Genomic DNA, 15,741 nt, shown 5'->3' with positions numbered 1-15,741 from the left:
CTTTGCCTCCACTTCCTCATGTATGTGAAACAAAGTGCAGAATTTTTTCACTAGCATGAAGAGTTGAGAGAAGGATGCTAACTAAGGCAAACTGTACTTCTCAGTGGGTGGCATGCAGGAGAAGGAAAAATAAAAGAAGCTCCAAAGAAGGGGGCAATAAAAACTGGACATGGCCTTGACCAAAGAGAGGCTGGGAACCGTGGAGAGCAGAGCAGTGTTTAGCCGGGGATGGGAGTGGGGGTGTGTGTGTGTGTTGGGGGGAGTGTCAGCACCTGCTGTGGGGAAAACATTTGGAGGGAGGGTGAGACGTCTGGGGAGGGTTTTTGCAAAGTCAAAAGCTGATGTCCACACAAAGCTCCATCTAGTCCCTTTCTAGAATGGCTAAGGTAACGATCCACAGCGCCTGTCATATTTTCCAGAGTCAGAGTTGAGAAAATGTTTATACAGAGGCTGGCTCTACTATGGCCTTCTATCAGGGCAGTTGAGAGATTGAAAATATGCTACTATGTACAGAAGCATTTGTTTCAGAGCAAAGAAAGTATCTGACAAGTGGATAACAGTAAACCAATTATTATTATTGTGATTCATTTTTTCCTGTATTTAAATGGACGCTCATGTATTCCAAAATATCCATTATAAAAGCCCACACCACTGCATGAAGCATTGTGTAATGAAAACTGCAAAACAAAAAGTGAAAAGATTGAATTCATTTCCAGTTTCTTCATTTCAGAAAGTGGAGCACTTCCTAGCGATTTCAGAGGCTGTCTATGTGGCCGCAATTGTTTGACTATTTCAAGTCTAAGCAAAGGTGAACCAACTGAAGTTGTTGGGTTGTGCAGAGGATGCAATGAAAAGGAAAACACCCTTTTGTCAGAGGCAGAACATTAAGCCAAATGGTGGGGTCAAGCCTATTTGCTACTACAGTTTTCAAACTGTTCATGAATGGGAAAAAAATGCTGAATAGGATAAAATGCAATGAGATTAAATAAAACATTTATGGTTTTTCAAGTCCAAAGCAATAAAAAAGTGGGCCCTGAAATAAAATAACTTATCCTTTTTAATTTGCTCCATTTCCATTTGGCCAAAGCAAGTTTCTTGTCTCTTCATTGAGTTGAAGACAAACCATTCAGCAAGCTAGTCTAATTCACTCAGCAGTATCCCAGCCACAGCCAACACAGCTCAGAAGAATTTGATGCAAGGCACAGAACAGGCAGTACTGGGGAAATGCTCCTGCCAGCAGCCGTGGAAACGAAGGCTCCTCTTTCCCAAAATGCTCAAAGCGGGGAATAAAAGCTATTGCTCAAATGTTGGCTTTAAAAATGCAAAGCGTAAAAGAAAACGCTCCTTCAATCTACACTGCACAAAAGTCCCTTTCATCCGGCTGACAATTCAATTTCCAGTTGTGATTCTCTGCTTTGACCTTTCCCTGCCTATCTGCAATCTTCTCCAACTGAATGAAAAATTATTAGCATTAGAGCTAGATTTAGCCACATTTTAACTAAAATTTCAGCTAACAAATTTGAATGAATCATGCCAAATGTAGCTTAACAGAACTATGATTGTGTACCAGCGATGAACTTCCCTGTGGGAACACTGAATTTTCACTTCAGTGAATGCTTACAACAGGCCCTGTAGCTGGGAGCCTTAAGATCTATCTTGTCTCCAGCTAATTCCATTAGTAAGGAGGAAATGGGAGGTTTGGAACGCATGCTTCTGTTTACACTTCTATCTGCTTTCCTCCTATGTTCAGATAAGGCCTTTTGTTCATCAGAACTCTAAGTGTTTAAGAAACTGCTAACTAAGCTAGTATGAAATGAAAGAAATCTGTCTACTCATGCAGAAACATTTTTTGTCCTATTTTCCTTTTTAAATTTTAGACATAGAGAAAAGTTGCAGAACTAGTACAGAGTTCCCATATTCTTCACCGACCTCCCTTTACTGTTACTATCCTAAATAACCAACATGATCTATCTATCTTCTATCTACCTATCTTTAGATCTGTGAATTCTTTTATATGAAAAGTTTTACAAACTGGTAACAAAGCACATTTCATTCTGTATGTTCTGAACCATCTTAGTAATAAAGAATAAAATTCCACAAACTCAGGGAAATACCAAAACACCAACATGTGGAATAAAATTAATAATAATAAAAAAAAAAAAAACCACCCGGTGGTGCCTGTGGCTCAAAGGGGTAGGACGCCAGTCCCATATGCTGGAGGTGGTGGGTTCAAACCCAGCCCCCATCCCGCCCCCCCCCAAAAAAACCGGACATGAAGGTAGTAAAGATTATCTTACTTGTAAAATAATATTTTTAAAATGTGCTTGCTGAAAGATTTGTTAGATATTGAGAATGCTTGACAACCCTGTAGCCCATAGGTTCTCAATCTAGATGGAATTTTGCACCCTATGGCACATTTGACAATGCTTAGAGTCATTTGGTTCTGGAACTGTGCCAAAAAATATTGAAGCATATTCACACTAGTAGCTTAGATTCACTTTTCTGGTTTCATTTCCCAAACACTACCTGTGCAATCTGTCTTTCCATCTTGTGTGAAATCTTATTATCTACAACTTATATGGTCCCTGTGAAATCTTATTATCTACAACTTATATGGTCCCAAGTATAGCCCCCTCCCCCAGGATTTATTTTATAATTTGTATATTTGAGGGGTTGGGAAGGGAAATTTACATGGATACCTGGTGACCCAGCATGACTTGTTAGCTTTCCTGATATCATTGATTGATTACTTCCCCCTTCATGAGGATCATACTAACTTAAATTGGGTTTTCGAGAAGACTGTATAGTATTTTGTTGATGAGTATACTTAGCATAGCAAGGATTTCATTTTGAAAAACGTATAATTTTAAAGAAGATAAGCAAACAACATTTAGAGACCCAGTCATAAGTGATTGCTACACTATGGGTCCAATTACAATACCATTTAGCAGATGATATTAACATCATTTTCATGTAGAAAGAAACAGGGCTACGAATATTTCAAGCGTCCTCATTAGTGATATGGTATTGCAAATATCTGGCTAAAGGTTCATGGAAGGTTTTTTTTCTATTAGACCATAAATCATTCTGTTCCATTATGGACAACCTTAGGTTTGAAGTTATTAGCTTTTTTAACCCTTCTTTGTAATTAGATCAGCATAAGTTTCTGTTAAAAGGCAGCAAATCGATAAGTCAGCTGGAGGAAATATTCCCCTCCTCAGGCAACATATAATTAGCCTATTAGCCTCAAACGTCTTCAAAGTGATTTGCTTGAAGTTTATTGTCAAATTAAAATCCATCCAATTTATGCATCTACTATAGGTTTGTTTACACCTATTGCTATAGAGTAAGTGTAATTCAGATATTTGTTTAGTCCCTTTTTTTCATTTAAGTCCCTCTCTTATTAAAGCTGAACAACAAGGGTGGCACCTGTGGCTCAGTGAGTAGGGTTCCGGCCACATGTGCCAATGGTGGCAGGTTCAAACCTGGCCCCAGTCAAACTGCAACAACAACAAAAAAAATAGCCAGGCATTGTGTCAGGCACCTGTAGTCCCAGCTACTTGGGAGGCTGAGGCAAGAGAATCACCTAAACTGGAGAGTTGGAGGTTGCTGTGAGCTGTGATGCCACAGCACTCTACCAAGGGCAATAAAGTAAGACTCTATCTCTACAAAACAACCAAAAAAACAAAACTGAACAACAGTCTGCACACTGAACAAGAAAAGTAAAAAGCTCCTATTATAAAATAGAAGAACAAAAGTCTAACTAGTCAACCCCACCAAATAATCTACCTTGAAAATTTTGTTTGGCTTGGCACCTGTGGCTCAAGCAGCTAAGGCGCCAGCCACATACACCTAAGGTGGCGGGTTCGAATCCCCAGCCTGGGCCTGCCAAACACCAATGATGGCTGCAACCAAAAAATAGCCAGGCGTTGTGGCGGGAGCCTGTGGTCCCAGCTACTTGGGAGGCTGAGGCAGGAGACTCGCTTGAGCCCAGGAGTTGGAGGTTGCTGTGAGTGTGAGGCCATGGCACTCTACCCAGGGGGATAGTTTGAGGCTCCGTCTCAAAAAAAAAAAAAAAAGAAAATTTTGTTTATAAATACATCATCTCTCACATTAATCTGTCTTTCTAAAATTTCATCAAGAAGGCATTCTAAAAATGCAGATAATGAAGGACAGAGTATAATTTTGATAAGAGGACAGAAGAGTTTGATGACCATAAAAGGAGATTTAGAAACTAATAAGATATCAGGCATCTACTAAAATATAAGTTCTTTTTAAATAATTTGGCTGTACTTAATTTAGTACTACATCCTCAACCCCCAGAACCATGCCTGGTACAAAGTAGGTCCCTAACAAATATTTGTTATATAACTCCTTATTTGGAGTGTAAAAGAAAACAATGAATATAAAAGGTATAAATATTTCAGTTTTTGAAAAATGATTTTCTGTAGCAGAGCACAAATATTCTGCAAACTCCATTGCCACTTATATGATCTATTTAGCATGGTTAGAGTCTTTTCCAATTTTATGCTTCTAATTGCTAAACTCACTTCCAGGGATGGAACACAGTAAAAGATAACTGAATTTTCTAGTTATCAGTTATGCATATTCGTTTGTCAGTTAACACTTTGGCGCTGATTTCAAAACTCAATCTCTTATAAGTTTGGCTATATTGACAGAGTTTCTCCGAGCCCAACAAGAGATTGGTGAACTTAAAGCTTTGGAGTTCAAAGCTAAAAGTTAAATCCTACCAGGTCCCACCAAGGGATAGATACTGTTTTAGAGCCCTATCAGAAACATTTAGTCAAATAATTTCTCATTTCAAAACAATGACTAATTCCAGACATCAAGGAATGGGGATACCAGCCAACATGAAAAAAGGTAGTCAGTGACTATAGCATTCTGTAGATGAAAAGACCTATACTTTGGTTTGGGGGAAGCTGAATGTGAGACAACCCAACTCTTGACTCAAATTCCTAAGCTTCTTGCTTTTTAAGTTTTTTTCTATACAAGAACTATCACTATCTGTTTTGCATGGATGGGATTGGAGAATAAAAAAAAAATAGCCTATTATATAGTGCAAGGGAAGAGTAAAAATGAAAAAAAAAATGTTTCTCTCAATATTTATTGTTAACTGAAATTCAATATATCTCAAAATAAAGACCTCTGCCCTCTTCCCCATCTCTAAAATGCTGGCTTATCTTCTCAACTAATCTATTTTATTCAATGATGTGTGTCATTATTCTTAATCTATTAGGTAAAAATTCCTGAAAGTGTCTTCTATTCTTCCTTCCCCTTTATAAACCAAATCAATTTATCATCAATTCCCATCAATTATTCAAAGTAATTCATTTATATCCTTCCTCACCTATTTCCTCTGCTGCTATCTCAGCCAAAGCCTTCACCAGGATACCTGAGCATATAAAATTAACCTCACAACATGTGAGGTTACAGCTTATAGATTTTATTCATTAAGTAAAATATAAATCCTTCATTTTATTATTTTGTCTTTGTGCCTTATTTTCTTTCCTGGAACATCTATTCCTTCGGGAGAGGGATGTGGTAATTATGAAATCAGAAGAACTCATGTGGTTACATTAAAAAGATGTGATTTATTTTGACAAATTTTTTTTTTTGGACTTACTACAGAGTCTACCTTTTTAAATCAAAAGAATTAAATCTGCCAAATAATTTTTCAAATACTATTTTAGTTACCTATTTCTTCAAAAGCCTTGAGCTAGAGGATCCAGTCCCAAGATAACCCAATCCAAGACTATTGGCAGGAGCTCTCACCTCTTACCAAGGAGGCCTCAACCTGGGCTGCTTGAGCACCCACACAACATGGTGGCTGGCTTCCCGCAGAGTAAGCAGTTCAAGAGCAAACAAGATAGAAGTCAGAATGTCTTTAATGCCTTGTTTTTGAAAGTCACACACCATTTCTTCATCATTCCCTTGGTTTCACAGGTCAGCTCACTTAATGTGGAAGAAGATTACAATAGTATGAATACCAGGAGGCAAGGATTACTGAGGGCCATATTTGGAGATGAGTACAACAATTTTCATGTGTATATGTGCGTGTGTGTGTATTATGATCATAAAACTCTTCTGTGGATCACTTTATGCTATAATTTCCAAGATTACAAATGAAATGTTGATTAGAAGAGTAGCTTATAGATTGAAATTTAGTAATACGTTAGCCTGAGACCCTGTACATAGAAACACAGCAATAAGGAAAGAAAAAAAGAAAAGAAAAGAAAAGAAAATAGTGACTAATTCTCACATAAATTGGATTTAATTTTGACCAAAGTATGTAATGTGAACATTAATCTTTAATTTGACTTGTTAACATGTTGTTTAGGATATTGCATCCTCATTTATAAGTGAAATATGTTTGTAATTTCCCTTTATAGTAATATATTTTTTCCAATTTTAATATCAGGTATATACAGATGAAGTAGAATGATTTTGAAGTATTTCTTCTTTTTCTATTGTCTATAAGATTTGGCATGATCTGTTTTTTGAAATTATCTTTTATTTTTATTTATAAATATTAGTTGTCTATTTGTTGAGACTTTGGAAAAAAAGAAGTTAACTGATGACTCTATACTGAACTCAGAGTCAAAGCATTCTATGATAGACATACTCTTATGTGACAATGTGAATGTTACTTTTTTTGCATTATTATTATTGCTCAGTATTTCGTTGCAGCAATCATCTGATTTCTTTTCCGAATGGATTTGTCTTTATTCGTTCTTTATGAGGTTTTTGTTTCTAGTCCTTATCTTGAACATTGTTATTATTATTAAATTTTAAGCCTTTTTAACTTTGTGAAGGCAAAAAGTGGAAACCAAATAAACACATGTATATGTATAGAGAAAATTAAAAAAAAAACACAGCAATAAAAGTGAAACCAATTTCTCATACTCAGGCAATTCTAAACAACCAATTTGAATAAATGGCTACAACAAATTTTTCCTGGTCTCATATATTTATATTTATTTGGATACCCTCTCATTTTGTATCTTAATTTACATAGGGTAAAAAAACTGTAGAGTCTTGTAATTATGAGTTCTAGTTTCCACTTGCCATTTGAATTTGAGAACTTAGATAAACTTCAGATTCCATTTCAGCTGTAATCTTTGCCTTTGCCTCTCAGAGTGTAGTCCAAGGATCAGTAATATCAACATCTCCCAGGAATTTGTGAAAATTATTAATAGAGGTCTCATTTCAGACCCACTGAATCAGAATATATATATATATATACATACACACACACACACACATACATATACTTTTTTGAAAATACATACACACATGTATATATGTGTATGTATATGTATATATATGTATATATACATATATACACACACTTTTTTTTTTCTTTGAGACAGAGTCTCACTTTGTCACTCTGGGTAGAGTACCATGGTATCATAGCGCACAGCAACCTCAAACTCTTGGGCTCAAGCAATTCTCTTGCCTCAGCCTCCCAAGTAGCTGGGACTACAGGTGCCCACCACAACGCCTGGCTATTTTTAGAGACGGGGTCTTGCTCTTTCTCAGGCTGCTCTCAGAATCTATGTTTTTAACAAGGACCAGGTGATATATTTAGGGAGTGCTTATATATGAACTACTTCACAGACTATGGAAGTTGTTATGTCAAGTTTTTCACCTCACTATAGAAAAATACCTATTGGAATTCTTTACACAGCAGACAGATATTACACACTGCTGATGGAGGGGCTTCATCATGATCTCCTTTGCTGGAAAATCTCTGTCTTTTCTTTCCCAGGGAAAAAAAACAATTACTCATTGCCAGTTACCTCTCCTACCCAAATATTAACAAGGCCTGAACTTGCTTAGTTTCTGAGATCAGAGGACATTAGGTGTATTCAGAGTGGTAATGACCACAGACCTATTACCTCTGTAACATGTAAATGTGCACATAAGCAGAGCAGAATGTGGTGAACACATTTTTTTTTCATTTTTTATTAAGCTTTCTTCTAATGTACTAAGAACAAAGATATCAAGTTCATGATTAATGTTAGGGTGAAAATTTTGCTACTTTTCAAAAGATAAAATTGAAAATTTTAATAGGTAATATGGGTTTCTCAACTCCCACAGTGAACTTGGGCAAATCATCAATCCACTTTTCTGAGTCCCACTGGTCTTGTGAGTGAAATATGAGTCATAAGAATTACTCTTAAAGTCTTTCTTTTTAGGTTTTTTGCACATTTACTATCAGAAAAATATACAGATTTTAAATGTTTTAATAAATATACACATCTGTGTAATTAACACACCAATTAAAATATATAACATGCCCAACACCCACAAAGTTCCCTTGAGTGTCTTTGGGTCAATTTTATCCCTTGGGAAGGATGAATGGAGAGAAGTTTTCTAGATAATATCGGGGGCATTAGAGCTAGAACAGACCTTCATTTTCAAGATGAAAGAATCTTTCACAGCTAGCAAATGGCAGAGCTGAAAGTTGACTCTAGCAACAGAAGTCTCTCATAATTTTTTTTTCTGTAAGTTGATAAACAGTGTAAAGGAGTGTTAAACATGTGATTTTCATCACCATAAATTATTTTTGCCTTTTGTTAAAATTCATACATATGAAATCATTCAGACTATGTCCCTTGGCTCTGGCTCCCTTTATAATGGTTCCAAAATTCATGCACGTTGTTACATATGTGAGTAGATTTCACAGGTTTTTTTTTTAATTTAAATGAGATAAATGTAAAAGTAGCTGTTTCCACAGATACTTTTCAAGTATGAATAACCCAACTAAGGGCATTTGGAGTGTCTCTTTTCCAAATATTATAAAGTTAGAATAAAATGTCATGTCCCATTAAATGACCTAACTCTAATTGTGCTGCCTTTACTCAGATTTCAAATATGTCACTAAGATTTTTGCAGCAACCAAAATGGGCTAAGCTCTCTCCCCATCAGCCACATTAACTGATAATGTGACAGGTTTTCTTTTGCCCTGGAGAAGATGCCCAGCCTTTACAATTATCAGATCTGATAGGAATGTTCCTGAAAAGCACTAGCATCTGAAAAAGATCTCTATCTCCCCATTGTCACTATGGCAACCTGTAATTATAACTACTCTAATTGAAAAAGCCTCTCTCTACTCAACAGTACAGTTGCATTGTTTCAAAACCATTCATTTTCAATGGAATTGCTTAGCATAGACTGACAGAATGATAACTCAGCTACAATAATGATGAAGTTTATTATCTGAGCCTTTCCAACCCTTCAGCACAGAGATAAGGTTGTAACTATGGGATCACAAACTACTAATCCAAGAAAGGAGCAAAAATAATCGTCGTGGCCAAGATTTCTTGGCCAACGTGAAGCAGATAATTGAGGCAATTATTTGGCAAATTCAAGCCAAAAGCATAATAAAGTCACAACATTGTCCAGCACTAATGGTCCTCTCGTGTAAGATCACTATAATTATTTGTCACTATAGCAATAATGCTTGAACACTTTCTGTGGGTCTTAATTTCAGCTTTTTACAAAAAAAACTGCTTTTTGATGCTTTTTAGAATTAAGTAGTCACTTCAAATTCAGCTGTAGGAGTTTTTTTTAGGAATATGAAGGTGAAAATTCAGTATCTTTCTCAATTATATATACGATATATGTAATTTTTTTCAGGCTCCACCAGCAGTTTAAATATGTATTTAAATATATGTAAACATTTATAAATGTATGTAAACATTTACATATATATACATATATATATATATTTAAACTGCTGGTGGAGTCTGTTGAAAATTGACAAGATATTATCCTTGCCATTGAGTCCAAGGCAAATAGATTCAAGGAAAACAATCTTTCGGTTATGTCCTACTATTTATATGATTGATGACTAATTTAGAAGTAAGGTATAGTATATTAGACAGGTCTAGTGCAATAACAAGTTGTACAGTTTATTTCAAACACTTGAGCCATGAAAATTTTGAAGGTAGGTACTACTAGATCTTAATGGCATGTTTTGATCTGTGCCTCAACATGTCATCCCATGTTTGTCTCTTTCCTTCAGAATAAATTTATTCTGAGGTGGAATCTTTCCAAGTGGCAAGGATAGCAACAGCAACCTTAGCTTCCTTGCTGGCTTTTGACTTAGCACAGGAGTGTTGAACCTTTTTTCTTTTCTGCTGCACATTGGAAAAATAAGAGTTGTCTTGGGCCACACAGTAAATATATAGACACTAACAAAGCTTGATCAGCCAAAAAAACAGTCAATGCATACTTTTCCTGATATAAGCCACCACAGATAAGCAAACAGAACTCCTCACAAAACCTGCAGGTAGCCTGCAGGCTGCAGGTTGGATACCCCAGACTTAGCAACACCAGTGGAACATAACAACTTATTTCTTGATAGTTCCAGTTAGAGTCTCAGAAAGATCCAGGTGGCCTTTTAGGTCACACATCCACCCAGAAGGAAAAGAAGGAGCCTTTTGCTATTGATGTCCACCTGAAACATACCTAGCAAGAAACTCAATTTTACAAATTCATTTCAAAGAGGACTAAAGCTTAGGATCATCAAGTTTAGTGGATAATTAAGAAAACACATAATAATAACAAACGAATATGCATTTTTTATGCACACACAGCCCCACACTGTTTGTTTTAAATAAAAAAAGAAGTAAATGGTAACATGTAGCTCCAACAATCCAATAATTTATCTCCTACAGGGGAGGTAAGACTTAAAATAAGTAAGCACTTAGAGAATATAAGACAATATACAGTTCTATGCAATATTAGAGAACTCAGATTAAAATGGGTATAGAAATTTATTAAAGCAATTAATCAGTGTTGCTGGAGTATATTTATTCTATGGCGCCACAATTTCACTCCTATGTATTAACACAAGAGAAATGAAATCAGATGTACACAAAAATAATTGGCACAAGAATGCTTATGGGAACTTTATTTATGAAACAACATAAATAAATTCTGGAATATCCATATAATGGAATATAACACCAATAAAAAATATAACGATCTAACATTGATAACTATCAAAAGCATTATGCTTAGAGAAAGAAACCATGCACAAAATACAACATACTATATTCCATTTAAATGAAATACAGAAACAAGCAAGTAATATCTAGTGACAGAAAACAGATCAGTGATTACTTAAGGCAGTGGTTCTCACCCTTCCTAATGCTGCAATGTATTTTCATTGTTACAAAGGGGTCACGACTCACAGGATGAGAACCGTTGACTTAGGGTCAGAATGGGGGATTTTTCTTAAGAAGATATGAAGAATCTTCTAGAGCAATAAAAATATTCTATACGTTGAAGACTGGTTACATGGGTACACATATGTGTAAGAACTCAACAAGCTGTACAATCAAAAAGAGAACATTTTAGCTTACATAAATTATACCTCAATAAGATGATTAAATAGCTAAGAGTTGTTCATGAAAGTTATGAGCCAATGTTATCAGAATAACTGAAGAGGTAGTATAAAAAGATTTTACCATTAAAAATACCCATTGATTATAGGATTATTGTGTGTATTTGTGTGTATGTGTGTGTGTCATTTTTAAATTGGCTGGCATGATGTATGAGGAGAATCTGGGCACTGGATCCAAACACATCCTCATTTAGATGCTTTCTTTACCATTCACTTGCAGAAATTGAGCCCACTTTCATCACATATAAAATTACCACCACCTATCTTGGCATAATGAATGATACTAATTTTAAAGATTAAATGACATTGAAAAGATTTTTTGCAGAATAATGATGTTATGGAATGAAGACTGTAATATATAAAACAGTGGCATATAGAAGATAAGTGAAATAGACTACAGTTACTTTCGGCAAGAGGTTTTGCTATGAATAAGGAGGTAGTTCCTACACAAAAAGCACACTGCATAGGAATTTCTTAATCTGATATATAAGAAATAGGAAGCTACAGAATGATTTCAGTATTTTGATCTCAAAAGTAGTCAATTTTATAACAGGGTAAATTGAGGCAAAGATATCCACAAAAATTAAAGTATTCATTTCTCATTTCTCTTTACCACGATTACTGTAATTATATCATAGTGAAGTAAATTGTGTCTATAGGTCTTAGGCAAAGAGTAAGGTATTAAGGGGTGGTCTTGAGTTGGTAAATAAAGAAAGTGGACCGAGCCTTCACTTTAGGGCTTACCCTAGGTGCCACCTGATCTGCCTCATCTCAAGCCAACTTAGTCTTTCAATGTATTATAAATAAATGTTCTACATGCACAAATCATGTACTTTTTTGCTCCTCAAAGTATTATCCATGAACAAGTGAGCTTATTATTGAAATGTAGACTCTCAGGCTCTATCCAGGATATCTGCTAAATCAGGATTTCCATTTTAATAATGTTCTCAGGTCATATATGTGGACGCCAAAGTCTGAGACCAAATGACTTGCTTCACTGCTGAATAAAAAGAAATCCATGACTGGGGAAAAGCAGAGATTTTTCTCCTGTTGTGGAGAATCTTTCATAGGTTTGAAAGTGCTGACTCAGAAGCTCTTCTAAAGCAATAATGCGGCCCATGGTCATCAGGAAAGTCAGAAAACCAATGTGTGCTAAGATGCTCAGCTTCAGTTGTAGTTAGAGACTTGCACCCCAAGAGATCACGTCTTACCACCATTGATGAAATGTAAAAGAACAACTTATATTTGTTAAAGCTACAGAGAGAATGGCACTTTCATTTACATTGTTGATGAGACTGAAAGTGGTGCCATCATTTGGAAGAACATTTTGGTATTAACTATTAGATTAATAGTGTGCACCCTCTCAGACCAAGTCATCATGTGCTTCAGTGTCTACTCAGAAGGTCCCTTGCACAAGAACTTGAGGAGCATTATGTAAGGTTTATTCCATAAAGTTATGACAAGCATCATTTGCAATAGGAAAAGACCAGAGTAATCTACATGATATCTAAAAGGAATCTAATTAAAACAAAATATGGCATTTCTACATTCTGGAATTCTAAGAATCTAGTAAAAATGTTGGCATAGTTTTATATAAATTCACATAGGAAGACTTCCAAGGCAAGATTGCTCAATCAAGTGAACAAAATTGCACAACAATATGTAAGATATGCTACTATGTTTCTCAGAAAACATATACAATAACTGTATTTCTATAAGTACAGTTATGCACAGTGTACACATACATTGGGAAATCACACAGGTAAATGACCAGAAGAATATATATGAAATCTTTTATGGTTATTATCTCTGGAGAAGAAGCTGGACAAGCAGATAATGGCAAAGGGGAATTTTAGTTGTATGTTGTTGTTCCATTTTTGTTAGCAAAAATAATATTTTTTCCCAAGATAGCTGACTTGAGGATTTTCCAGTATACCTCATCTTCTTAAGAGAACCAAAATACTATGTGGACAATCACACTTTTAACTTTAATGCGAGAAGGAATACAGGAGTTCAACAAAAAAGTGAGAATAAAACTCAGGAATCTGGGGAAGAGAAGGAGGGTAGGTAGCCCTCTGAACACCAGGAGTCAATCCCCAGTATGGGAGAGGGTAAGTGAGGGTCTCTCTGCAATCCACTTTCCTACTGTAGAATTGTGCAACCCAAGCCACAGCAAAGCACTTTAACCCTCCCAATTCCTGGGGTTAACTTGGGTAGTATCTGGGTGGCTATGAGAAGGGACTGGCCCTGGAAGCATCTCCCCCACTTCCCCACACCTAGGAGCCTACAGAAAGACATCATTCTTGATCCTAGCTCTTAGTGAGCTAAATGGAGTTCTGGCAGCTAGAAACAGCATCAGCAGTCCTTAGTATTAGAGAGACTTGGGCTTAGAGCTGGGGCTGTGTGGTGGTGGTAGAGGGAACATGGTTCTCACAGCCAGAACTGAGAACATGTGTATACAGACTGTAGCCATTGGTGCTCAAACTGGCCTTCTTCCCCCATACCCCATAGAATAGAAGCAGGAGGAATATTACTAAGGAGGTGTGATACTGACCAAAGCATCTTCTACTCCTATGGCCCAGGGCTACACTGTGGACTAGAAGAAAACCGTAGCCACTAACTGAATATCACAACTGGCTGCCACAATCAGGGTGGGAGACTGATCCCTGCCAGGACTGGGGGGTTGAGAGGGAAACAGGACCCACTCCTGCTGGCCAAGGCTGGTACAACCCCTACCTTTCTGGGCTGAGACTTGGCAACAGCAGCCATTGTCCTCACCCAACATGTCACCAGGGATCTAAAGACTTCCCTGCCACCTTGTCAACCTGGTGCTTGTACCCACCACCAAAGGAGCCTGAGTGCAAATTATCCTGTCCAGATGTGCCCAGGTTCACACCCACAAGACAAAGTGTGGTACCTATGTCCCTGATGTTCTATGGCAAGCCTATCTCCTGTAATACCCATGTACTTCTCCTGGTTAACAGAGGTCAGACACAAACCCCACTGCTACCACATAGTTGGTGCTTACTTGCAAGCACCATCTACTGGCCTGAAGGTCAGCCTTTGCAACTGCTGACACAAGAGTACAGAGCTTGAGACCAAGAAAAACTTCTCATGACCAATGCTGCTTCATCACCCATCCCACCCAACCCACTCAGGAGGTAATGCATCTGCTCCTCTACCTGGTACACTGCTACTACAATCACAGTTTAAGAAATCCACCACACTAAAGCTATTTATAGCCAAGGCAGTCATATAGAATCTTTACCACTGCATGCAACCAGAGGCAAAGCCAAATGACTCTACTCCACATACATCATAGTCACACCTTCAAGCAAAATAGCCATCCTCAGTGAAAGTAAATTCAAAAGTAAGAAGAGGTGGCTGTTATTTCAGATGCACAGATATCAGTGTAAAGATAGAAGCAGCATGAAAAAGCAAAGTATACAAAGATACACAAAGATTTGTATATTCAAAGATATACAATAATTTTCTAACAATAGATCCTAACCAAAAGGAAATTCTTGAACCCCATATAAAGAATTTAAAATACTGGAGCTTGGGGGGATTTTTTTTTTTTTTTTGAGATAAGAGTCATACTTTGTCACCCTTGGAAGAGTGCCTTGGTGTCATAGCTCACAGCAACCTCAAACTCTTGGGCTCAAGCAATCCTCTTGCCTCAGCCTCCTCAGTAGTTGGGATTACAGGTACCCACCATAATGCTTGGCTACTTTTAGAGTCAGGGTCTCGCTGTAGCTCAGGCTGGGTCTTGAACTCCTCCTGAGCTCAAGCACTCCACCCACCTCAGCCTCCCAGTGTGCTAGGATTACAGATGTAGGTGTGAGCCACTTCATAAACTATGAGTTTTAAAAAAGCTTGGAGGGATACAAGGGAAATCTGACAACCAGTACAAAGAAATCAGGAAATAAATTCAGAACACGAATAAGAAATCTACCAAGGAGATAGATATCTTAAAAATATTAAACAGAAATTCAGGAACTGAAAACTCTATTGAAGGAATTACAAAATGCATTCAAAAGCTTCAGCAGTACACTACAGTGAATAGAATAAAGAATTTGAAGATTTGAAGACAAATCTTTTGAAGTACTACAGTCAGGTAAAAATGAAGGAAAAGAATAAACAGGAATGAAGAAGGCCTTTGAGACCCAAGTTAGGGAAAACATAAAGTGATCAAACTTATACATAATTGATACTGGGATTGAGGGAAGAAGTGGAAATGTTTAGAAAATCTATTAAAGGAAATAAACTCCAAAGTCTATTAAGAGATTTAGATATCCGTATAC

This window comes from Otolemur garnettii, unplaced genomic scaffold, assembly GCF_000181295.1.
Source record: "Otolemur garnettii isolate 467f Iridium unplaced genomic scaffold, OtoGar3 scaffold00002, whole genome shotgun sequence".
NCBI classification, from domain to species: domain Eukaryota; kingdom Metazoa; phylum Chordata; class Mammalia; order Primates; family Galagidae; genus Otolemur; species Otolemur garnettii.
This window is presented reverse-complemented; position numbering follows the sequence as displayed.